This window comes from Pseudophryne corroboree, chromosome 1, assembly GCF_028390025.1.
Source record: "Pseudophryne corroboree isolate aPseCor3 chromosome 1, aPseCor3.hap2, whole genome shotgun sequence".
In the NCBI taxonomy this organism is placed as follows: Eukaryota; Metazoa; Chordata; class Amphibia; order Anura; family Myobatrachidae; genus Pseudophryne; species Pseudophryne corroboree.
This window is the reverse complement of record NC_086444.1, coordinates 230,159,503-230,186,944: the sequence shown is the minus strand read 5'-3', so window position 1 is coordinate 230,186,944 and position 27,442 is coordinate 230,159,503.

Sequence of the window (27,442 nt, the reverse complement as noted above, 5' to 3'; positions counted from 1 at the left end):
TAACGGATGCCTTTCCTCACCCTTTAATATCTCTAATGGCACGCGTCAAGGATGCCCGCTATCCCCTCTTATTTTTGCGCTGGCAATAGAACCCTTGGCTGCTTGCATTAGATCTCGGGATGCGATTAGTGGTCCTGTTATAGGGGGCATTTCTTACAAAATTAGTTTGTTTGCGGATGATATTCTGCTATGTCTAATTGACCCCGAAGCTTCCTTGCCAGTTTTGCACGAGGTTCTTCAAAGCTATTCAGAGGTTTCTTTTTATAAGTTAAACACAAATAAAACTGAAGCCCTCCCACTCCATATACCTCCGACTGTGGTCTCTAGGTTGAAGGATAGGTATAAATATGCCTGGAAGTCCTGCTCCCTGAGATACCTGGGGATAAACTTAACCAGAGAAGACAACTTGAGTGTATCTATGCCCCGTTATTAAAAGTGGATGCTGCAGGAGGTGTCTTGGTTAGGTAGGATTGCTGCTGCTAAGATGGTTTTATTGCCGAAATTAATGTACCTGTTTCGCGCCATACCAAGGCCCCTTCCCAGACTCCTCTATAATAAATTTAACCAGGTCTTGACCAGATACAGTATGTGTGGGGAGGATCTAGACCGAAAATTGCTAAGAAGACTCTTGTACGGCCTAAACTGTCTGGGGGGGTAGCTTTCCCAGATATAGAAAAGTACCATGCGGCATGTCTGATAAGTCAGTCTAGGGACTGGTTTGACACCACGAGTCTGAAGCCTTGAGTTATTCTGGAAGCCTCCTGCTTGGATGCTGTTTCTCTCCCTGATATGTTTTGGTTGCCACCGCCCGCTGCTAGGAGTAGGGCCGAATCCTGCAAGTCTAATAAAACGACCATAGATTCCTGGCATAAATTAGTACTCTCTTCAGAAGAGCTTACTTTACCCGCCCCCTGCCTGTCGTTAACTGCTCTTATGTCATTGATACCCAATGTTTCCCTAGTGGAGTGGACTCGGAAGGGGCTCACTACCGTGGGTGATTTATATGAAGGGGACATCTTGATGTCCTTCTCTCAATTACAAGAGAGATTTGGGATTCGGGCTCAGGATTTCTTTAAATACCTGCAGGTGAGAAGTTGGCTGCACTCATGTACTCCCTCACATCTCCACAAATTGTCTCTTCCGACTTACATTGTGAGCCGACTGGAGACACCCTCGCATAAATATGGGATTACGTGGTGGTATCAATTTCAACTGACAAACAGCCCCCAGATAAAATTGAAAGCTCAAACTTTATGGGAAAGAGATTTAAATAGGTCCTTTACTGAGGCAGAGTGGGATGGTATATTTGGGTTCTGTTTTAAAGTCTCTAAATGTGTTAACCACTCAGAAATGTTTTACAAGCTTATACAGAGGGCCTGCTTCACCCCTGCCAAGCAGCACAGAATCTGGCCTTCCCAATCTAAATTATGTTGGAGGAAATGTGGCTCCACGGGGAATATCTTTCATGTCTTCTGGGCATGTCCTCGTATACAACCACTTTGGAGAGAAGTTTTAAATATGGCCGGCATGGTGTTAGGGCTTAGCATCCCCATGGACCCAGCTCTGGCGCTATTTCACTTGTATGTAGATCGCCTCTCCGCAGGTGACCGTTATGTCTTGGGGCATATTCTGATAGCCGCTAAAGCGGCTATAGCACAGTTATGGAAATCTGAGAGTGTTCCCACCTTGGAGCTCATCCAAAATAAGATCCACAAACATTTCATATTTGAAACCGCGGAGGCTAAATACTCCTCCTCGGCTAACTCTATCCACATGAAATGGTTGGGTTGGTCTGATTATAGAAGTAGAGAAGGTAGGCTAACAGTATATAGCTCTCCAATTGACACGTCCGTTCTCGACCTCTCCTAGAATTATCTCTACGTGAATGCCATGCTACTAGATATGTCCTCTTCATCTCTCCTTTTGGTGCTTTCTCCTTTTCTTGTGTCTGTATGTTCAATGTAACCAATTGTATACCCCTTAGACTGTGCGTTGTTTAAGTTTGCTTATTGTAACCATTCCGGACTTCCCCTATGTTTTCCTATTTCTTTATTCTGTTCCCCATTTTTATGTGTAAACTCTTCAATAAAAAATTTAATGTTTAAAAAAAAAAACCTGGATAGTGAAGGACTGAGTTTGGGAACCACTTCCCTGGGATATACAATAAATGTGAAGTAAGAAATATATAAAATCACTTTTTCTCTAGCATCCATAAGGGATGTTGGGGAGACATTAGTACGATGGAGTATAGACGGGGTTCAAAGGATCCAGTGCACTTTAAATTTCTTCAACTGGGTGTGCTGGCTCCTCCCCTCTATGCCTCCTCCCACAGGCAGTTTAGAAAAAAGTACCCTCAGGCGAGGATGCACATCTCTGCAGCTCCAGAGAGTTTTTCTTCAGTTTATTTTCAATCTTTGTTATTTTCGGTATGCTGTTGGGCAACAGCATACCTGCACTGTGGGAGTTAGTGGGGGACAGTCACCAGCCTTGCGAGGTGTCAGAGCCACTTCCCCGATGCAGGACCACCATCTTGAATGGTTGTTTGTCCATCGGGGCACTGCGCCTTGGCTGTCTCAATCGCAGCATGCCGCACACCCCTAACATTAGCCTGAAGGTGACATCGGTGGTGAGTACAAACTGGGGGCCCCACTAGGGGGGTCCCCCGGTTCAAAGTGCGGCTGACACGCAGGGGTGGCATATGGGACCCTCCTGGGGAGGACCTGCTATAGCCCCCTGTGTACACTAGCAGCGATGTAGTGGAAACTTGCATTTATCTTATGTTTTACACTGTTTGGGAGACTTTGCCAGTATAAATAACCCTGAAGCTCCGGCGTCATTACGGGGGGCGGAGCCTCCTCAGAGCAGGCTCAGCGGCATTTTGGCCCCTTCCTCTGCATACAGCAGCAGGCACACAGCTCCTCCAGACAAGCAGGAACACGCTGGAAACTTGGTACAGGGTGTATCTCGGGGGGAGAGCTATTGTGCACATTCTGTGTCCCATGGGGAAAATATATGTCTAAAATATAACATACAGTATACAGTGTTTCATTGAATACAACTACCAACTTCACTGGGGCTAGGTAGTTTGGGTGTGCTGGTGCCTTCTCTTTGTCTCCCCCTCACATACAGTAAGAGGCTTGCATTATACTTGTCTGTGTGTATGTGTATGGCTGTATTGTTTTTGCAGTCATGGTAAAACACAAGTTGTGCAGTGTGTGTAACACCAGATTCTCCCCTCTATCATCTGGCTCCATTTCATGTGAACAATGCAGTCAGTCCTCACAAATCATTGATGAGTCTGTGGGGGAGGGTCCAGAGCCTTCCTGGCTAGGTGCAATCAAAACTATGATGTCTGATATGTCATCTCAGCTCACTGCAAATGCCCATAAAACTCAGCAATTACAGCAGACTGTTGCAGACCTGGCTGCTAGGGCAGATGTCCCCCAACTCTTCAGGTCCACAAAAACATGGATTTCCTGCCTTACTCTCAGATTCTGAGGAAGAAATACAAGAAGATGGGGAGGACGTGGACCCCATTGGTGGGGATCCCCTTTCAGCACAGGGTATTGAACCGCTCATTCAGGCAATACAGGATGTGTTAAAACTCCCGCTAGAGGACGCTACGACACAGCAGTCGTTTTTCCTCACACAAAACAAACTCAGTGTCACTTTCCCTGATTCTACTGAATTAGAGGACCTATTTAAGTTAGCCTGGAAAAATACAGACAAAAAATACCAGGTGTCCAAATGGTTTTTGCACACTTTCCCATTTGCTCCTGAAGGCAGTAAATTCTGGGAAGTACCCCCAGCTGTGAACGTATCAGTCTCTCACCTCTCTAAGATGGCGGTACTGCCTGCCCCAGGCTCCTTTACCATAAAGGACCCTGGCGATAGAAAAATAGAGACTACACTGAAGTCTATCTACACTGCAGCAGGTGTATCACAGAGACCGGCCATTGCAGGTTGCTGGATGACCCATGCCATTTATACGTGGGCTACTCAGATTCAGGAGGGCCTCTCAGGGGATATGTCCCTGGTTACTACAGTGACTCTCCTAAAACACATTCAGGACACTGCACACATTCTGTGTGACTCTCTTAAGGACATAGGCAATATCAGTGCTAGGACCACTGCTATGGCAGTGTCAGCGCGCAGGGCCTTGTGGTTGCATCAGTGGGTTGCGGACGCAGAATCAAAGCGCAATGTGGAGTCTCTTCCCTTTTCAGGCTCTTCGGGGGAGAACTGGATGCGTGGATCTCTAAGGTTACTGCTGGGAAATCCACATTTCTCCACTCTGGAGCCCCGCCACTAGAAGGACCTATCCGGGCCTGTTTACTCAGTCCTTTCGGTCCACCATATTTCGATCTAGGGCCAGATGTGCCTCCAATGTGGCTAGAGGCACCCAAGGTAAGCCTAAGAAACCAGCCATTGCCGGCTCTCAGGAACAGAACACCAGTTCAGCTTCCACTAAAACCTCAGCATGACAGTGCACGCCAACCCCGATGGGATCTCTAGTTGGGAGCTTGGTTATGTCACTTCAGCCACATCTGGGAAAGTTTCTGCCAGGATGCCTGGGTCAGAGAACTCATATCTCAGGGATACAAGCTGGAGTTCGATGGTGCTCCTCCCCAACGTTTTTTTAAATCAAGCTTACCAGCTTTAGTGGATACGCAGGCTACGCTGCTGCTGGCCATCAACAAGTTGGCTCAGTCACAAGTCATTGTTCCAGTACCACTGCAACAACAAGGGCAAGGTTACTACTCCAATCTGTTCGTAGTGCCGAAGCTAGACGGGTAGGTAAGACCCATTTTGAATCTGAAGTCCTTGAACCCTTACCTAAAGGTTTTCAAGTTCAAGATGGAATCTTTGCGAGCAGTGATTGCAGGTCTGGAAGAACAGGAATTCCTGGTATCCTTGGATATCAAGGATGCATTTCCCGATTTGGCCTCCTCATCAGGCTTATCTGAGGTTTGTCCTGCTGAACGCTCACTACCAGTTCTAGTCGTTACCCTTTGGCCTGTCTACAGCTCCGAGGGTGTTCACAAAGGTGATGGTGGGGATGATGTTTCAGCTCCGAGTCCAGGGGGTCACGATTGTCCCTTACCTGGATGATCTCCTTATAAAGGAAAAATCCAGTGAGCTTATATTGCTCCATATAGATTGCACTTCTGTCTCACCATGGGTGGATCCTCAATTTACAGAAGTCCCACTTGGTACCATCTCAGCGGCTCCTGTTTCTGGGAATGATCCTGGATACTGGGGCACAGAAAGTGTTCCTACCAGAGAACAAAGCAAGAACACTCCAGGAGACGGTCCGCATGGTACTCCACCTGCTCGACTATCCATCCATCTTTGCATAAGATTGTTGGGAAAAATGGTGGCCTCGTACGAGGCAATCCAGTATGGAAGGTTCCACGCCAGAACATTTCAATTGGATGTACTGAGCAAGTGGTCCAGTTCCCATCTTCAGATGCATCGGGTGATTCAACTGTCACTCCAGGTCAGGCTTTCACTCCTGTGGCCTGTGGTGGCTGCAGTCTTCCAACCTCCTGGAAGGCCGAAGCTTTGGGATTCAGGATTGGATCTTCCTCACGACGGATGCAAGTCTGAGAGGATGGGGTGCTGTCACCCAAGGGGCTCAGTTCCAGGGCAGGTGGTCTGCCCATGAAGCCCTACTTCCGATCAACATTCTGGGACTTTGAGCAATCTACAATGCTCTGATTCAGGTCGTTCCTCTGCTCAAGGATCGGGCGATCCAGGTTCAGTCGGACAACGCCATGGCGGTGGCGTACATCAATCGACAAGGAGGGACAAAAAGGACCTGCATGCGAGAAGTGTCAAGGATACTCCTCTGGGCAGAAAGAAATGCAAGAGCACTGTCCGCAATCTTCATTCCGGGAGTGGACAACTGGGAAGCGGATTTCCTGAGTCGTCACGATCTCCACTTAGTAGAGTGGGGGGCTACACCTTCAGGTATTTCAGCAGATTATCGACCGGTGGGTTTGCCCACAAATTGACATGATGGCATCTCGCCTCAACAAGAAGCTTCACTGCTATTGCTTGCAAACCAGGGATCCTCAGGCGAGTGCAGTAGATGCACTGACGTCACCTTGACCGTATCGGCTAGTCTACCTATTTCCTCCAATTCCGTTGATCCCGCGGGTGCTCAAGAGGATCAGACATAAAGGTGTTCAGGGAATCCTGATTGCCCCGGATTGGCCCCGGAGAGCTTGGTACACGGATCTTCTGGGCATGTCCGTAGAAGACCCTTGGCCTCTGCCGCTAAGAAGGGACCTTCTTAAACAAGGACCTTTCATCTAGGCTCACAAGGGTTTTTCCAAAAAGGTAATTGCTACAGGCCAAGAAACCTGTAATGTCAAAACACTATCACCATATCTGGAAGAGGTATGTCTCCTGGTGTGAAGAACATACTTATCAGCTGTGGAGTTCCATTTGGGGCGGTTCCTCAGTTTCCTGCAGGCTGGTGTGGATAAGGGCTTACGTCTGGGTTCCATTAAGGTCCAGATTTCAGGTCTCTCCATTTTCTTCCAGAGAAATTGGCAGTGTTGCTAGAAGTTCAGACCTTCTTGCAAGGGGTGCTTCACATATAACCTCCATATGTGCCGCCCACGGCACCTTGGGATTTGAATGTGGTGTTGAATTTTCTACAGTCATCCTGGTTTGAACCTCTGATGATGGTAGAAGACAAGTACCTCACGTGGAAGACAGTGATGTTACTGGCCCTGGCTTGTGCTAGACGTGTCTCAGAATTAGGGACCTTATCGTGTAAAAGTCCGTATTTGGTCTTTTACGAGGACAGAGCGGAGCTCAGGACTCGACAGCAGTTCCTGCCGAAGGTAGTCTCTGTGTTCCATTTGAATCTACTTCTTTCCATCAAGTTCTGGCACTTCTGCTCCTCTGGAGGCATTGGATGCTGTGCGAGCCTTGAAGGTCTATGTCAAGAGAACGGCTCGAATCAGAAAGACGGATTCCTTGTTCGCGCTGTATGATGCGCTGAAGAAAGGTTGCCCTTCTTCAAAGCAGTCCATTGCTCATTGGCTTAGGCTCACTATCCAACAGGCCTGTGTGCACGCAGTCTTGCCTGTTCCACAGTCTCTGAAGGCCCACTCTACTAGATCAGTGGGCTCTTCCTGGGTGGCTGCCCATGGAGTCTCGGCCCTGCAACTGTGCCGAGCTGCTACCCGGTCAGGAAAGAACACCTTTGTGAAGTTCTACAGATTTTATACCCTGGCCAAAGCGGATACCCAGTTTGGGCAGGTGGTACTGCAGACATCTCCGCATGTTCCTGCCCGTTGTGGAAGCTTTGGGACGTTCCCATCATACTACTGTGTCCCCAATATCTCTTATGGATGCTAGAGAAAATAGGATTTTAATACCTACCGGTAAATCCTTTTCTCGTAGTCCATAAGGGATATTGGGGGTCATTCCGACCCGATCACTCGCTGCAGTTTATTGCAGCGCAGCGATCGGGTCAGAATTGCGCATGCACTGGCACCGCCGAAGGCCGTCATTCTGTAGTGATCACCTCTGCCTGATTGACAGGCAGAGGCGGTCGTAGGGCGGGAGGGGGCTGCGTTTAGGGGGCGCGGTCCGGCCAACGCAGGCGTGGCCGGACCGATGGGGGGTAGGCTCATGCAGCCGCTGCGACCAGTGGCAGCGACGAACAACTCCTGGACAGCCGCAGGAGCTGCGCTGGCTGGGAGTTACTCCACAAATACAAAAGCATCGCCGCTGTGCGATGCTTTTGTATTTGTGCGGGGGAAGGGGGGGCGGACTGACATGCGGGGCAGACTAGCCCTGTGCTGGCCATCCCCCCCGCATGTCAGGGAAGATGATCGTAGCTCTGCTAAATTTAGCACAGCTACAATCAACTCGGAATAACCCCCATTGGGCGCCCTTCTCAGTGCGGTGACTTTCTGCAGGTGGTCTGTTGTATGTTACCTGCTCAGCTGTTGCTGTTTTGTTGCCAGCTGTTGCTGGTCTTGCCTGTTTTGCTTTTGCTGTTTTGTTGCCAGCCGTTGCTGCTTGTGTTTATGTTATTGGTGTGTTAGTGAAAAGTCTCACCACACCTTGTTATTCAATTCCTTCTCTCGGGTATGTCCTTTCTCCTTCGGGCACTATTTTTACCTATAACTGCCTGTGGGAGGGGGCATAGAGGGGAGGAGCCAGCACACCCAGTTGAAGAAATGTAAGTGCACTGGCTCCTTTGTACCCGGTCTATACCCCATCGTACTAATGTGTCCCCAATATCCCTTATGGACTACGAGAAAGGGATTTACCAGTAGCTATTAAAATCCTATTTTCTTTTACGTCCTAGGGGATACTGGGAATCCATTTAGTACCATGGGGTATAGACGGGTGCACTTGGAGCCATGGGCACTATAGAAGTTTGATAACATGTGCTGGCTCCTCCCTCTATGTCCCTCCTACCAGACTCAGTTTACAAAATGTGCCTGAAGGAGCCAGTCACATCTCTGGAAGCTGCTGAAGAGTTTTATGCATTTATTTTTAAAGTTTGTTTTTTTCAGGCAGGACTAGATGGAACCAGCCTGCCTGCTTCGTGGGACTCAGGGGGGAGAACGGCCCAACCCCACTAAGGGTTAATGGTCCTGTTCCCCGCTAACAGGACGCTAGCTCCTGAGGGAACTATTTGCAAGCCCCAACATGGCGAGTGTACATTCCCGGTTAGCGGGTCACTGGCCATTATGGCGGAATAAGGGTACGGAGACGCATTGGCTCCCACACGGGGCAGACTGAGTCTCCAGGCTTAGTACACTGTAGTGTACACAGTACCCAGACTGGCAATACAGGCTTAAATGGGGACTGTCTCCATTTTATGCACCCAGACACATAAAGCCTGTATAAAGTAGAGTGGGAAGACCGCGCACCATTGAAGGGGCGGGGCTTCACTATGAGTGAAACCAGCAGCTCACAGCCGCCATTTTACCCTACTGCAGCTGACACAGATTTGGTATACTGGAATGTTAGGAGACAAGAAATACTGGAAAGTTCCAAAAGACATTGATTCTAATCAGTGAGTGGGGGAGTTTATGACCCAAACCAGTTAAACCGGTTCTGGCAGACCCTGCCACAGTGAGGGGGGTTTTAGGACAAGGAAGAAAATAAGATTTTACTTACCAATAAATCTATTTCTCGTAGTCCGTAGTGGATGCTGGGGACTCCGTCAGGACCATGGGGATTAGCGGCTCCGCAGGAGACAGGGCACAAAAGTAAAGCTTTAGGATCAGGTGGTGTGCACTGGCTCCTCCCCCTATGACCCTCCTCCAAGCCTCAGTTAGGATACTGTGCCCGGACGAGCGTACACAATAAGGAAGGATTTTGAATCCCGGGTAAGACTCATACCAGCCACACCAATCACACCGCACAACTTGTGATCTGAACCCAGTTAACAGTATGACAAACGTAGGAGCCTCTGAACAGACGGCTCACAACAATAACAACCCGATTTTTTTGTAACAATAACTATGTACAAGTATTGCAGACAATCCGCACTTGGGATGGGCGCCCAGCATCCACTACGGACTACGAGAAATAGATTTATCGGTAAGTAAAATCTTATTTTCTCTGACGTCCTAGTGGATGCTGGGGACTCCGTCAGGACCATGGGGATTATACCAAAGCTCCCAAACGGGCGGGAGAGTGCGGATGACTCTGCAGCACCGAGTGAGAGAACTCCAGGTCCTCCTCAGCCAGGGTGTACCCCTGACCAAGTAGCAGCTCGGCAAAGTTGTAAAGCCGAGACCCCTCGGGCAGCCGCCCAAGATGAGCCCACCTTCCTTGTGGAATGGGCATTTACATATTTTGGCTGTGGCAGGCCTGCCACAGAATGTGCAAGCTGAATTGTACTACACATCCAACTAGCAATCGTCTGCTTAGAAGCAAGAGCACCCAGTTTGTTGGGTGCATACAGGATAACAGCAAGTCAGTTTTCCTGACTCCAGCCGTCCTGGAAACCTATATTTTCAGGGCCCTGACAACATCTAGCAACTTGGAGTCCTCCAAGTCCCTAGTAGCCGCAGGTACCACAATAAGCTGGTTCAGGTGAAACGCTGACACCACCTTAGGGAGAAACTGGGGACGAGTCCGCAGCTCTGCCCTGTCCGAATGGACAATCAGATATGGGCCTTTGTGAGACAAAGCCGCCAATTCTGACACTCGCCTGGCCGAGGCCAGGGCCAACATCATGGTCACTTTCCATGTGAAATATTTCAAATCCACAGATTTGAGCGGTTTAAACCAATGTGATTTGAGGAATCCCAGAACTACGTTGAGATCCCACAGTGCCACTGGAGGCACAAAAGGGAGTTGTATATGCAGTACTCCCTTGACAAACTTCTGGACTTCAGGAACTGAAGCCAATTCTTTCTGGAAGAAAATCGACAGGGCCGAAATTTGAACCTTAATGGACCCCAATTTGATGCCCATAGACACTCCTGTTTGCAGGAAATGCAGGAATCGACCGAGTTGAAATTTCTTCGTGGGGCCTTCCTGGCCTCACACCACGCAACATATTTTTGCCACATGTGGTGATAATGTTGTGCGGTCACCTCCTTCCTGGCTTTGACCAGGGTAGGAATGACCTCTTCCGGAATGCCTTTTTTCCTTAGGATCCGGCGTTCAACCGCCATGCCGTCAAACGCAGCCGCGGTAAGTCTTGGAACAGACATGGTACTTGCTGAAGCAAGTCCCTTCTTAGCGGCAGAGGCCATGAGTCCTCTGTGAGCATCTCTTGAAGTTCCGGGTACCAAGTCCTTCTTGGCCAATCCGGAGCCACGAGTATAGTTCTTACTCCTCTACGTCTTATAATTCTCAGTACCTTAGGTATGAGAAGCAGAGGAGGGAACACATACACCGACTGGTACACCCACGGTGTTACCAGAACGTCCACAGCTATTGCCTGAGGGTCTCTTGACCTGGCGCAATACCTGTCCAGTTTTTTGTTCAGGCGGGACGCCATCATGTCCACCTTTGGTCTTTCCCAACGGTTCACAATCATGTGGAAGACTTCCCGATGAAGTCCCCACTCTCCCGGGTGGAGGTCGTGCTGAGGAAGTCTGCTTCCCAGTTGTCCACTCCCGGAATGAACACTGCTGACAGTGCTAACACATGATTTTCCGCCCAGCGAAGAATCCTTGCAGTTTCTGCCATTGCCCTCCTGCTTCTTGTGCCGCCCAGTCTGTTTACGTGGGCGACTGCCGTGATGTTGTCCCACTGGATCAATACCGGCTGACCTTGAAGCAGAGGTCTTGCTAAGCTTAGAGCATTGTAAATTGCTCTTAGCTCCAGTATATTTATGTGGAGAGAAGTCTCCAGACTTGATCACACTCCCTGGAAATTTTTTCCTTGTGTGACTGCTCCCCAGCCGTTCAGGCTGGCATCCGTGGTCACCAGGACCCAGTCCTGAATGCCGAATCTGTGGCCCTTTAGTAGATGAGCACTCTGCAGCCACCACAGAAGAGACACCCTTGTCCTTGGAGACAGGGTTATCCGCTGATGCATCTGAAGATGCGATCCGGACCATTTTTCCAGCAGATCCCACTGAAAAGTTCTTGCGTGAAATCTGCCGAATGGAATCGCTTCGTAGGAAGCCACCATTTTTCCCAGGACCCTTGTGCAATGATGCACTGACACTTTTCCTGGTTTTAGGAGGTTCCTGACTAGCTCGGATAACTCCCTGGCTTTCTCCTCCGGGAGAAACACCTTTTTCTGGACTGTGTCCAGAATCATCCCTAGGAACAGCAGACGTGTCGTCGGAGACAGCTGCGATTTTGGAATATTTAGAATCCACCCGTGCTGTCGTAGAACTACTTGAGATAGTGCTACTCCGACCTCCAACTGTTCTCTGGACCTTGCCCTTATCAGGAGATCGTCCAAGTAAGGGATAATTAAGACGCCTTTTCTTTGAAGAAGAATCATCATTTCGGCCATTACCTTGGTAAAGACCCGGGGTGCCGTGGACAATCCAAACGGCAGCGTCTGAAACTGATAGTGACAGTTTTGTACCACGAACCTGAGGTACCCTTGGTGAGAAGGGCAAATTTGGACATGGAGGTAAGCATCCTTGATGTCCAGGGACACCATATAGTCCCCTTCTTCCTGGTTCGCTATCACTGCTCTGAGTGACTCCATCTTGATTTGAACCTTTGTATGTAAGTGTTCAAATATTTCAGATTTAGAATAGGTCTCACCTAGCCGTCTGGCTTCAGTACCACAATATAGTGTGGAATAATACCCCTTTCCTTGTTGTAGGAGGGGTACTTTGATTATCACCTGCTGGGAATACAGCTTGTGAATTGTTTCCAATACTGCCTCCCTGTCGGAGGGAGACGTTGGTAAAGCAGACTTCAGGAACCTGCGAGGGGGAGACGTCTCGAACTTCCAATCTGTACCCCTGGGATACTACTTGTAGGATCCAGGGGTCCACTTGCGAGTGAGCCCACTGCGCGCTGAAACTCTTGAGACGACCCCCCACCGCACCTGAGTCCGCTTGTAAGGCCCCAGCGTCATGCTGAGGACTTGGCAAAAGCGGTGGAGGGCTTCTGTTCCTGGGAATGGGCTGCCTGCTGCAGTCTTCTTCCCTTTCCTCTATCCCTGGGCAGATATGACTGGCCTTTTGCCTGCTTGCCCTTATGGGGACGAACGGACTGAGGCTGAAAAGACGGTGTCTTTTTCTGCTGAGATGTGACTTGGGGTAAAAAAGGTGGATTTTCCAGCTGTTGCCGTGGCCACCAGGTCCGATGGACCGACCCCAAATAACTCCTCCCCTTTATACGGCAATACTTCCATGTGCCGTTTGGAATCTGCATCACCTGACCACTGTCGTGTCCATAAACATCTTCTGGCAGATATGGACATCGCACTTACTCTTGATGCCAGAGTGCAAATATCCCTCTGTGCATCTCGCATATATAGAAATGCATCCTTTAAATGCTCTATAGTCAATAAAATACTGTCCCTGTCAAGGGTATCAATATTTTCAGTCAGGGAATCCGACCAAGCCACCCCAGCGCTGCACATCCAGGCTGAGGCGATCGCTGGTCGCAGTATAACACCAGTATGTGTGTATATACTTTTTAGGATATTTTCCAGCCTCCTATCAGCTGGCTCCTTGAGGGCGGCCGTATCCCTTTGGTCTTTCCCTGGAGACGGTAACGCCACTTGTTTTGATAAGCGTGTGAGCGCCTTATCCACCCTAAGGGGTGTTTCCCAACGCGCCCTAACTTCTGGCGGGAAAGGGTATAACGCCAATAATTTTCTATCGGGGAAAACCCACGCATCATCACACACTTCATTTAATTTATCTGATTCAGGAAAAACTACAGGTAGTTTTTTTACACCCCACATAATACCCTCTTTTGTGGTACTTGTAGTATCAGAAATATGTAACACCTCCTTCATTGCCCTTAACATGTAACGCGTGGCCCAAATGGAAAATACGTTTGTTTCTTCACCGTCGACACTGGAGTCAGTGTCCGTGTCTGTGTCGACCGACTGAGGTAAATGGGCGTTTTAAAGCCCCTGACGGTGTTTGAGACGCCTGGACAGGTACTAATTGGTTTGCCGGCCGTCTCATGTCGTCAACCGACCTTGCAGCGTGTTGACATTATCACGTAATTCCCTAAATAAGCCATCCATTCCGGTGTCGACTCCCTAGAGAGTGACATCACCATTACAGGCAATTGCTCCGCCTCCTCACCAACATCGTCCTCATACATGTCGACACACACGTACCGACACACAGCACACACACAGGGAATGCTCTGATAGAGGACAGGACCCCACTAGCCCTTTGGGGAGACAGAGGGAGAGTTTGCCAGCACACACCAAAACGCTATAATTATACAGGGACAACCTTTATATAAGTGTTTTTCCCTTATAGCATCTTAATATATATATAATCATATCGCCAAATAAGTGCCCCCCCTCTCTGTTTTAACCCTGTTTCTGTAGTGCAGTGCAGGGGAGAGCCTGGGAGCCTTCCCACCAGCATTTCTGTGAGGGAAAATGGCGCTGTGTGCTGAGGAGAATAGGCTCCGCCCCCTTTTCGGCGGGCTTCTTCTCCCGTTTTTCTGAGACCTGGCAGGGGTTAAATACATCCATATAGCCCCAGGGGCTATATGTGATGTATTTTTTAGCCAGAACAAGGTAATCTCATTGCTGCCCAGGGCGCCCCCCGCAGCGCCCTGCACCCTCCGTGACCGCTGGTGTGAAGTGTGTGACAACAATGGCGCACAGCTGCAGTGCTGTGCGCTACCTCATGAAGACTGAAAAGTCTTCTGCCGCCGGTTTCTGGACCTCTTCACTTTTCGGCATCTGCAAGGGGGTCGGCGGCGCGGCTCCGGGACCGGACTCCATGGCTGGGCCTGTGTTCGATCCCTCTGGAGCTAATGGTGTCCAGTAGCCTAAGAAGCCAATCCATCCTGCACGCAGGTGAGTTCACTTCTTCTCCCCTAAGTCCCTCGTTGCAGTGAGCCTGTTGCCAGCAGGACTCACTGTAAAATAAAAAACCTAAAAACTTTTTCTAAGCAGCTCTTTAGGAGAGCCACCTAGATTGCACCCTGCTCGGACGGGCACAAAAACCTAACTGAGGCTTGGAGGAGGGTCATAGGGGGAGGAGCCAGTGCACACCACCTGATCCTAAAGCTTTACTTTTGTGCCCTGTCTCCTGCGGAGCCGCTAATCCCCATGGTCCTGACGGAGTCCCCAGCATCCACTAGGACGTCAGAGAAAGGACAGGCTATAGTTCAGTGTGAGCTGAGAACTGGGAATGGAAGGCACAGGCTAAGTGTCCAGGGATGAGAGCCCATACTAGGACTGTGGGACAGGCATGGCATCCCACAGCCCCCGGCATTATGGAGCAGCATGTAGGTGCTGCTAGGAACGGCAAGAGATATCCAGATTCGCAGTGTGAGAGCAGCCACAGCATGAGCAATCAGTGGAAGAAACAAAGGGGAGCCCCACCTTCAGGGGTACCCTAGAAGCAGGACGAGAGGTGTGAGTCTTCGGGAGAGGACTATCTGGGTGAGTGGTAGGAAACCACATGTGGCGGAAAGCCCCCAGTGATGAGTCCATGAGAGATCCCATTTAGATAGACTGCAGAGATCCCCAGCAAATAGGGGGAGAACGCACCGAAAAGAATCTCAGTTTGCTGCCGCCGCACTACTGATTCCCAGAGACTGCGTGGGTATGTAATGCTGCCCCATCACTGTTTATGCTGTTATTGCCATTGAAGCGAATGGAAGGAAATGCTGAGCTGCTGTAATCTGATATAATCGAAACAAAGTTCGTGCTGGAGGGAGAAGAACAATGGATTAAATGTTATTACTGTGATGACCGTCTGAACTTTAAATAAACTAGTTGCTGTTTGTGAGATGGCCTGGCATTCAATGCTTTAAATCACTAACAGACCTGACACTGCATGGGTATAACACAGGCGCTGACTAACAGGGACGCGCAGCTCCTCCGGACAGCCTCCAGATTACCTCAGCTGTACCAGGGGGTCATAGGAGGGGGGAGCGATATAATAGTGTACTAAGTCCCTAATCTAGGTACTTAGTATGTGACCAGGCTAAGCTTGGCTTTAGTAATAAGGGTGCCGTGTGCTGGTTCTATCCTCTCTCTGTGTCTTTCGGGAAGGGCTATTTGTGGGTTAATTGTGCTTTAATATTTTCCTGTGTGTGTGCTGTCACTGCTGCAGTATGTCAGGCAAAAATTGTGTTTTATGTAAGGCACAGTGTTCCTCTTCTCCAGGGGGTTCACTAGTGTGTACTCAGTGTAGTATCCCTTCTCAGGCTAGCATGGCTGGACTCCATTAGGGGGGATGATTTCCACCATCTCTACTAAATTATCTCGCAATGAGAAAGAGATGCAATACTTAAGACAGCCTATGGCTGAATTTATGCAAAAGTACTCAGTACTCAGACCAGCGTCTCAGTCCTCTACCATTTGTCCACAAAAATGTACTTTGGCCCAGATCCTGCATTCTGACTCTGATAATGAAGGGTCAGAAATGGAGGAAGGTGAGGTGGACATAGAGTTAAGGGAGGGTACTCTGTTGCATGGTGTAGAGGCTCTCAGATTCTATCAGAGAAGTCCTAAATATCCCTGATAAGGTGACAGAGGAGAGTGAGGAATCTTACTTTTGTCAGGCTCCGGAGCCTTACCTTCGGCGAGTGCTCCCGCGGGTTACCATCCCACTGGTTGGGGCGGCTGCGGCGGCAGGGAGCTGCTGGCGGTGGGTCCTTCTGGACGGATGTGCGGCTGCCAAGGACCGAGGGACTGGAGAGCCGGGCGCTGCGGCCGGGATCGCTGCGGTAAGGTCCTCTAGTGGTGACACAGTATAGTGTATCAGAGATAGAAGCTAGCTAAAGCTGTGTGCTAAGAGCTAATTATGTCTCCTGTGCTGGGGCAGCCATGTTGGAGACCAGAGTATCACCAATGAAGTTCCCAATCTGTGTCCAGCCAATCCTGCGTGTTCTCCTCTTACAAAAGGGGTCTGGCTCAGAGGGAGAGTGCTAGTGCTTCATGTTACCTCTTTGTGAAAGGTTCTCCAGCTCTGTGCTCCCAGGTTATTTCTGGTTCCCTGGTCCTGGTTGCCCTCATCCATCGGTTACCTAAACGTTGCTGCAGTCCTGCTGTCTAAGTCCGTTGCCACTCGTGGAAGCGCTCACAGGGTCCCAGGTCATAGAGGAGCTCCAGGTGATAACAGCGGTTCCCGAAGACGTCTTCATTTCTTCAAAGTCCAAGTTCTTCAGCCTCATCTTTCAGTCACAAACCACAGTCCTCATTTATTCAAAGTCCAAGTTCTGTAGACTCGTCTTTCAATCACAAACCACAGTCCTCATTTCTTCAAAGTCCAAGTTCTTCAGCCTCGTCTTTCAATTACAAACTACAGTCTTCATTTCTTCAAAGTCCAAGTTCTTCAGCCTTGTCTTTTAATCAGAAAACACAGTCTTCAGTACTTCTTTACCGGAGTTCTTCAGCTTCACTCTTCAAGTCATTTAACCATAGACTCTAATTCTTCCAGTTTCTTCAATTGCTCCAATATTCGTGTACAACCTGATTATTTATTAAAACTACAGTTATCTTCCTACGAAGTCCTCCTTTTCTTTACGCCCTCCGGCCAACGTTAACACTTAGTTTGGCTTCCACCCCATGAGGACGAATTACATTCAGCCACCTCATTTACTTTCATCACAGGTAGTTGTCCCTTCAGCCAAAACTCGGTTGTCGGAACCCCAACTTACGCCGAGCGTGACAACTTTAATATAAAGAAAAAATCCTCAGCCACTTTTCCCATATAAAAGGAACTAAGTACCCTGTTTGAAGAACCGTGGGTTAATCCAGATAAGAAATTTCGAATTCCTAGGCGGTTATTATCATCTTTCCTTTTCCTCCCGAGGACAGGAAAAATTGGGAACATCCATCGATAGTGGATACATCAGTCTCCAGGCTCTCACATATAATAGTACTACCTGGTCCTGAAGCAGCCTCCCTAAAGGATACAGCTGATTGTAAGATTGAGACTACACTCATATCCTTGTATACAGCTGCAGGGGTGACCCAGAGACCCAATTTAGCATGTGGGTGGATTACTCTAGCCATTACTAAATGGTCTGGTAATTTAATTGAGGGGTTAGACACCTTACCTCAAGAGGAAATTGTGTTACTCCTGCAGCACATAAAAGACTCTGCAAACTTTATGGTGGAAGCCATTATAGAGATAGGTTTGCACAATGCACGCACTAAGGCTATGGCAGTGTCGGCACACAGGGGATTATGGCCTTGTCAGTGGACTGCTGACGCGGATTCCAAAAATGGTGTGGAGGGCCTGCAGTTCACAAGTGAAGCCTTATTTGGCGATTAACTCAACAAGTGGATCTCACGAGCTACTGCGGGTAAGTCCACTTATTTACCTTCTGCAGTTCCGTTAGACAGAAAGGCCTACTCTGGACCAAATTTACAGTCCTTTCTGACTGCCAAGTTTAGGGGCAAGGCCAGAGGTTCTTCTACTGCCGCCAGAGGTGCTAGATGTAAACCACACAAACCAGCGACTACCATAGCTCAGGCTCTGCTTCCTCAGAACTTTCCGCATGATGGTGGACCGCGATGCCTGGGAGACAGGCAGGTGGGAGGCCGGCTACAATTCTTCAGTCACACCTGGACAAGACCTTGGCAGGATCCCTGGGTCATAGACCTTATATCACAGGGATACAGGCTGGAGTTCCAGGATCTCCCACCTCACAGATTCTTCAAATCAGGCTTACCAGTTTCACAAAAAGCAAGAGTAACCTTACAAGAAGCCATTCAAAAACTGTTACAGACCCAGGTCATTGTTCCAGTACCACCTCATCTACAAAACAAGGGTTACTATTCCAGCTTGTTTGTAGTTCCAAAACCGGACGGTTCGGCAAGACCGATTCTGAATCTCAAATCATTGAACCTTTACTTACGAGTGTTCAAGTTCAAGATGGAGTCTCTGAGACCGGTGATCTCAGGTCTGGAAGAGGGGGAATTCCTAGAGTCTCTGGATGGGAAGGATGCGTACCTTCACATTCCGATCTGGCCACATCATCAGGCTTATCTACGGTTTGCACTGCAAGACTGTCACTACCAGTTTCAGGCCCTGCCATTTGGTCTCTACATGGCACCGAGGGTGTTCACCAAAGTGATGGCAGAGGTGATGATGTTGCTCCACCGACAGGGAATAAACGTTATTCCTTAACTGGACGATCTTCTGATAAAGGCTGCATCCAGGGAGCAGTTGTTGGAGAACATTGGTCACAACCAGATTACTCCTGGATCATAGGTGGATTCTGAACCTACCAAAATCTCATCTAGAACCAATGCAGAAGGTTCATTTGCTGGGAATGATACTGGACACAGAGTTTCAGAGAGTGTTCCTTTCCTTAGGAAAGGCAATGATGATCCAGTCGATGGTTCGGGCTGTCTTGAAGCCGACCCAAATCTCAGTACATCTGTGCATCCGCCTTCTGGGGAAAATGGTGGCTTCTTACGAAGCAATTCAGTACAGAAGGTTTCATGCGAAGGCCTTCCAGTTGGATCTGTTGGACAAATGGTCCGGATCGCATCTTCACATGCGTCAGCAGATTCGTCTGTCGCCAAAAGCCAGGATCTCCCTCCTGTGGTGGCTACAAACTTCTCACCTAGTGGAGGGTCAAAGGTTCAGGATTCAGAATTGGATTCTGCTAACCACAGTCACCCAGGGGGTGCAGTTTCAAGGAAGATGGTCAATTCAGGAAATCATTCTTCCAATAAATATCCTGGAACTCAGGGCTATCTACAACAACCTTCTGCAGGCCTCATCTCTACTTCAGAATCAGGCCATTCAAGTTCAGTCTCATCAACTGACAGGGCGGAACGAAAAGCAGGGATGCAATGTCAGAGGTGTCAAGAATTGACAGATCCATGCTAATTGAAGATCCGTGGCCTCTGCCTCTTCGAGAGGATCTTCTGCAATAAGGCACGTTCATCTATCAAGACTTACCACAACTACGTTTGACTGCATGGAAGTTGAACGGCTGATTCTAGCCAGGAGAGGGATTCCTAACAAGGTCATCCCGACTATGATCCAAGCCAGGAAAGGGGTAATGTCAAAACATTACCATCGTATCTGGAAGAAATATGTCTCTTGGTGTGAGACAGGCTCCATACGCCTAGGCTCCATAAAAGTTCAGATTTCGGCCTTGTCTATTTTCTTTCTGAAACAATTGGCTTCTCTCCCTGAGGTATGCTGCCCTGGGCTTTTTGGCTTATGCTGGTGCTTTGGGGTGCCACACCCTGCACCTAGATATAGCGATACGGACCCCAAATATACAGAGACGCCTTGATGCGGCTTTGGGGCTTATTCGTACATTTGCGCTAATATATGTAACCGAGATCTCTGAATTCTAATATTGTGTGGGATTTAAATCTGGTTACTGTTATCATTCAGGGTGCTGGGGGAAACAAATGCCTTTTTTTCTTGCTTAGAAATAGCCCTCCCTTTCAAGCACCTGAATGATATCACTAAGCTAATTGAGAATCTGTCATTATTTATGTCTGTTTTGAGAGGCAGAGAGGTTCCTGCATTAGGAGGAGGTGCAGGCCCTGACATGCCATATGGAGCATTATGGGGTTGCTCCAAGGTAGGTAGCTCTTAGCTTAGATATATTTAAGTGAGGAGCCATTATCATGTGGCTCCTTGCTGGTTAATCATAGACCCAGAATGGGGTAATGGAGGTGTGGGGTGCCTCTGGACTGGCTGAGCTGGATGGCTTTAGTGTGGCATAGCTTTACATTCTATTAACACTTTTCAAATACTAATTTCTTTAACACTATTTCTCCATTTTAATTACATCTCATTTTTGTATCACCTTTATAGCTTCGGCTTCCTAACACTAATTTATTAACACTATCGTTTTTTCACTGGTATGCTGCCCTGGGCTTTCTGGCTTATGCTGGCGCTTTGGGGTGCCACACCCTGCACCTAGATATAGTACTAGGGACCCCAAATATACATATACGCCTTGATGCGGCTTTGGGACTTATTCATACATTTGTGCAACTATATGTAACCGAGATCTCTGAATTCTAATATTGTGTGGGATTTAAATCTGGTTACTGTTATCATTCAGGGTGCTGGGGGAAACAAAATGCTTTTTTTTTTCTTGCTTAGAAATACCCCTCCCTTTCAAGTACCTGAATGATATCACTAAGCTAATTGAGCATCTGCCATTATTTATGTTCTCTCCCTGAGGTCCAGACGTTCTTGAAAGGTGTTCTTCACATCTAACCTCCCTTTGTGTCTCCCACGGCACCTTGGGATCTCAATTTGGTTCTGACATTCCTCTAATCGGACTGGTTTGAACCGTTACAGGAGTTAGCCATAAAATATCTTACATGGAAGACCATCACACTGTTGGCCTTGGCTTCGGCAAGGCGCGTGTTGGAGTTGGGGGCGTTGTCTCACAAGAGTCCCTACTTGATTTTCCATGAGGACCGAGCTGAACTCAGGACTCGTTAGCAATTCTTCCTAAGGTGGTGTCGGCGTTTCACATCAACCAGCCAATTGTGGTACCGATTGTTGCTGACACCTCTGCTACTTCAAAGTCCTTGGACGTTGTAAGGGCTTTAAAGGTTTATGTAAAGTGAACTGCTCGTCACAGGAAATCGGACTTGCTGTTCGTTTTATATGATGCCAACAAGATTGGGTGTCCTGCTTCAAATCAGTTGATTGCTCGCTGGATCAGGCTCACTATCCAGCATGTTTATTCCACGGCAAGCTTGCCGATTCCTAAATCTGTACAGGCACACTCTACTAGGTCGGTGGGTTCCTCTTGGGCGGCTGCCCGGGGTGTCTCGGTATTACAGCTCTGCTGAGCAGCTACTTGGTCAGGTTCGAACATGTTTGCCAAGTTTTACAAGTTCGATACCTTGGCCTCTGAGTTTCTTCCGTTTGGTCAGTCAGCTCTGCAGGAACCTCAGCACTCCCCCACCCGGTTTGGGAGCTTTGGTACTTCCCCATGGTACTAAATGGATTCCCAGTATCCCCTAGGGCGTAAGTGAAAGTAGGATTTTAATTACAGTGTACCTACCGGTAAATCCTTTTCTCGTAGTCCGTAGGGGATACTGGGCGCCCGCCCGGTGCTTTGTTCTTCCTGCACGGTTACTTGTTTAACTACTGTTGTTTGGTTCAGCTGTTGCTGTTCTGGTTTTCAAGTTTGGTTAGCATGACTTTCCTCTTGTTCTGTGTGTACTGGTTTGAAATCTCACCACTTTCCTTATCTATATAATTCTCTTAAAGAATGTCCATCTCCTCGGGCACAGTTTCCTAGACTGGTAGAAGGGGCACAGAGGGAGGAGCTAGCACACGTTATCAAACTTCTATAGTGCCCATGGCTCCAAGTGGACCCGTCTATACCCCATGGTACTAAATGGATTCCCAGTATCCCCTATTGGCTACGAGTAAAGAATTTACCGGTAGGTAATTAAAATCCTATTTTATCCATTACGTTGACTAAATCCAAAGCAAGGTAAAAAAAAGAACTGTATAGACTTTCCAAGAAGTGGACTCGTGAGCTTATTGCCCCCATGTACAGTGAGGGGGATGGTAAGAGAGACAAATACACACTCAGAGATCACAGTTTCACAACGGCACAATTTAGTTGTATCTTGGAATAAAATGTAAAACTCTGCTGACAGATGCCATCTCCATGACCAGAAACGTTTTGGAAGAGTTCCAAGAAATAAAACTTTCCTAACAGCGAGACACAACATGCAAGGCCTGTACTATGCATAATGTCATTGGTGTTGGACAGTGGATCACTCTGCTGTCTGTCTCCATTCCCAACACTAGAGGCAGCTTCCCTGCTCTAGTATTTTCCCTCCTAGTGTTAGCTTAGTGCAGGAGGAGGTGCTTAGTGCACAGTCTGAGAGAGTTCTTCCTGGAAAAGACAACGGCACTGACGTGCAGCTTCTGCTCTCCTCAGTGTGTGACCTTCCTGTGTACTGAGACGCTGTGTTAACGCTGTACTGTCTCACATGTATGCTGTGAGTTCCTGCGGCTGCATAACATCTTCTATATACTACAAGCTGTTATCTTTGTTATCTGAATAAACCAATCATCCTGGTTAAGTGCTGTTGTGTGAACTAACATCCCTATCCAACACCGCAACACTCTGCCAACAATTGGAAGTACAAATGGAATTGTGTGATGTGGTCAGATGAGACAAAAAAGGACTGCATATAGGCCCTCATTCTAAGTTGATCGCTCGCAAGGCGAATTTAGCAGAGTTGCTCACGCTAAGCCTACGCCTACTGGGAGTGTATCTTAGCTTCTTAAAATTGCGACCGATGTATTCGCAATATTGCGATTACAAACTACTTAGCAGTTTCAGAGTAGCTTCAGACTTACTCGGCATCTGCGATCAGTTCAGTGCTTGTCGTTCCTGGTTTGACGTCATAAACACACCCAGCGTTCGCCCAGACACTCCCCCGTTTCTCCGGCCACTCCTGCGTTTTTTCCGGAAACGGTAGCGTTTCTATCCACACGCCCCTAAAACGCCGTGTTTCCGCCCAGTAACACCCATTTCCTGTCAATCACACTACGTTCGCCGGAGCGAAGAAAAAGCCGTGAGTAAAAATACTATCTTCATTGTAAAATTACTTGGCGCAGTCGCAGTGCGAATATTGCGCATGCGTACTAAGCGGAATTTCACTGCGATGCGATGAAAATTACCGAGCGAACGACTCTGAATGAGGGCCATAGGACCTAATTCATGTTTGTACAGAAATGCAATTGGAATTTTTTAGGCTATAGAATTGCTAATCATTGCATGTGAAGCTGCTGCTGCCATGAAAAAGAGATAGACACCCACCGGAACCATCACAAACTCATTCAAAACTGTTTACACATACACAGTCTATGCACAATAACTGCTAGGGTTGCCCTATGATTACGCAGACTGGACACTGCAGTAGCGACACAGGAGCCATGTTTTTGTACATAAACGATTGCAGCTGGTGCCAGATACACTTTCCAAAAATGGCCATGACAGGCCTGCGTTTTTGCTGCCACTCCCTGTTGCCTCCCCCAAATGGTCAGTTCCTGTCAATCACTGCTATGAAATCCTCACTGCAAGCGGGATTGCAGCAGCACCTTGACACGCGCAGTGTGATGCATGAACATCGGCATTGCGTACAAACATGAATTAGGCCCATTGTACAGCGAAAAGTAGCTGACACCCTCTGTAAAATATGGGGTGGATCATTGATGATCTGGGGATGTTTTACTGCTTTTAGGCCAAAATCGGTCTGCCTCCGCAGAATAAAAATGCCCATTGGTGGACCCCAAGCACACATTACAGTCCTCACTGAAAAGTTATATAATATGTTTTAGCTATTTTTCATTAATAGTGCAAATAATTCTGGTGTTGACTGTAGTGAGAGTACAGGGTGAAGGCAGTGTCAGACTGCCCAATGCATTTAACCATCACACTTCATATGTGACAGTTGCAGCATAGCTTACATAGACAGCAGTTTATGGCTTCTGACATGGCACACAGTAGGATTTTCTTCACGTTATGATACCTAACTTCATGAATGCTCCGGATCATTAAACATATTATACAAAAAGGTAATAATGTAATCCTTACTGGAACTTAATCAGAATGAATATATTTTTGATGACTTTCTGATTGTGATGGTAAATCTTTCCCAGCATACCATAGGCCTGTAGGAAACATGTAGTCAAAATAAGGACCCGAGGGGTATGTGGCAATGTATTCAAGATCTTACAGATTACAAGATAAAAATGGCTGAGGTTAGTGGCGAGTGAACAAGTTATTTGGTAAAAGAATTTAATATATTTTATACAAGGTTTGATAGAGATAATAAATCGAATGTTTTAGCTTTGTAGAAGAAGCTAGAGGATATTCCCTTAGTGCTGCGTACTGTGGATCCTGGTAAGGCTGTGGGTACGGATGGCATCCAGAGTAAGGTCCTATGGGTGTGTAGTGAGCAGCTAAGTGGCATTTTCGCGTTGATATTCAAGTTATCTCTTGGTGTAGTTTGGTTAATAGCCTTGTGTGTAAGTAAAGTACTTTATATTGAATGCAGTAGAAAATAGGTAACCAATGAAGGGGCTGACAGGAATGGATCAGCAGATGAGGAACGTTTAGTGAGGAAGATTAGCCTTGCAGCTGCATTAAGAGTGAATTGTAGTGCTGAGAGTCTGTTCTTCGTAAAACCAGTAAGGAAACAATTGCAGTAATCAATGGGGAGATAATGTGTGCATGGATTAGAGTTTTTGTGGTGTCTTGTGTAGGGTTGGGTGGGTGAGAACGGCGCTGGGGATCCCGGTGGTCAGCATACCGACCCCAGAATCCCGACAGCAGAATGTCAGTGGGTGGCGTGCGCAATGGAGCCCCTTGCGGGCTCGCTGCGCTTGCCACGCAGTGGGCTTGGTGGCTTGCTGCGCTTGCCACAAATTCTGTGGGGTAGTGGAAGTATTATAGAGGCACAGGATGCCAGGGGAGGGCACTGGGAGTATTCCTGAAGTTCCTCTGGGAGCCAGGGCACATTGTGCTCTACCAGACTGACATAACATTAGATGACCTTGGCTGTACAGATGATCATCTTGTGGTGAGTGAATGTAGTCCCTGGTCAGCTGCAGGATTTGAGCTTATTCCTAGCTCTGGCTATGCTCCACAGCCTCTACATCCCGACCATGGTCAGTTCAAGCCATTTCGCAGAAGGGTTCAGGTAGACACTACAATTCTTAGCTAACCATGCCAGGATTCTCTCCTCCCCTATACCTCCATTTCATTCATTAAGACTATATTGGTCATACAAGGCTCCTGTAGCCTATAAGAGCCTGCAGGACCAATACTGTTTCAGCAGGTGGCCCAAAATGTCTGGTGGCGGCCCAGCCCAGGGGGAACACAACCCACTGCCATGACCCATCCAGCTGTTCCCTGTTTGTCTCCTTCCTGCTCTGTAAAATTGCTAGTCCTTCTCACTGAACATAGGTACCTGTACCCAGTAACGGTGCATATTGTCATAAATATATAATTATTTCCTGTGTTTTCTGCACTGCTGCGTTTCACTTAAGAATAGACTGAAGTGGGACAATGTAGGAGATATGTAGGCCAGTGAGGAGTAGATTACATTAATTAAGGTGAGAAATGGTACACAAATGGATAAGGTTTAATGGCTTCCACGGTACGGAGTGGATCCTGGAAATATTGTGGAGACGAAAACAACAACAACAACAACAACAACAACAACAACATGATGGGGACTGTGAGGAGTGAAGAACAAATGAAGGTTTTGTCACCTGTGATGGAGAGTGGGGAAGATGATGATTTCAGTTTTAGGAAAGTTGAGTTTAAGAAAGCAGGGGGATATCCAAGAGAAGGTGGCCGACAAGCAGCAGGTAAGTAGTGCTACTGTTAATAATTGTGAGTAGGGAGGCCAATCCCGGGCCATTTTTTCAATCCCGGGTATCGGGATTGAAAAATGGTCAATCCCGGGGTACCCGGGATTGGCTTTTCCCTATGTGTCTGCCCCCTCGCCCCGCCCCGCCCCGCACACATAACTAACCATACAATGGGAGCAGGCGAGTGGGGAACATCCATCTCTCTCTCTCTCGGTGGTCAGCGGCAGGTGACGCCATACGGCGCAGCGTGACCTGCTACTGCACGTCATGCTGCGCTTGGGAGCCGGGCATGTCTGAGCGTCCTGAGGACGCTCAACGCTGATCTCTCAATCCCCGGTATTGGAGCTTACAATCCCGGGATTGAATCCCAGCCATTTTTGGGTCTAAATCCCAGGGATCCCACCGATCCTGATCCCGGGATTGGCCTCCCTAATTGTGAGTCATTTAGGTGTATCATTCATTAGCACAAACCTGTACTGTCCATTTGAACCTTTTAGTTTTGTATTATTTGTTTATACTGCTGTGATTCTCACTGTACAGTGCTACAGGCATTTGTTAGCACCATATAATAAAATATATCATCTGAACCTAAAGAGGGCAGGTAAACACAATTTTGGGATTTTAAGAACTTTCAACTGAGTGCAAAGGTCAAAGGCAAGATTATTACAGTAGGAAAAACTGTTATGGAATGCTAGCAAAATCAGCAGTGTTTTTTCTGCCAGATAATCTGTGTTATATTATCATATAAATTTATGATGTATATGTGCCACTTATTGAATATCCACCTTGGCCTAGAGATGCCAGGAAACATTACTGATGGCCTCAGGGCTGTGAACAAGAACATTTGGGAACCACTACTGCATTATTGTTAACATTAATTTTGGTGCTTTCAGTATTCAGTTTAGAGGCTATTGGGGTTCATTCCGAGTTGATCGCTAGATAAAAATGTTCGCAGCTCAGCGATTAAGTGAAAAAGCGTCACTTCTGCGCATGCATATGTGGCGCAATGCGCACGCACGACGTACTTTCACAACAGCCGATGTAGTTTTACACAAGATCTAGCGAGGCTTTTCATTCGCAATGTCCGCCGCAGAGTGATGGACAGAAAGGGGGCGTTTCTGGGTGTCAACTGACCGTTTTCAGGGAGTGATCAGAAAAACGCAGGCGTGCCAGGAAAAACGCAGGCGTGGCTGGGAGAACGCAGGGCGTGTTTGTGACGTCAAATCCGGAAATGAACAGTCTGAAGTGATCGCAAGCGCTGAGTAGGTCTGGAGCTACTCTGAAACTGCACAATTTTTTATTGTAGCCGCTCTGTGATCCTTTCATTTGCACTTCTGCTAAGCTGAAATACACTCCCAGTGGGAGGCGGCATAGCGTTTGCACGGCTGCTAAAAACTGCTAGCGAGCGATCAACTCGGAATGACCCCCATTGTTCCAAACTATTCTTGATGCTTTCCTAAA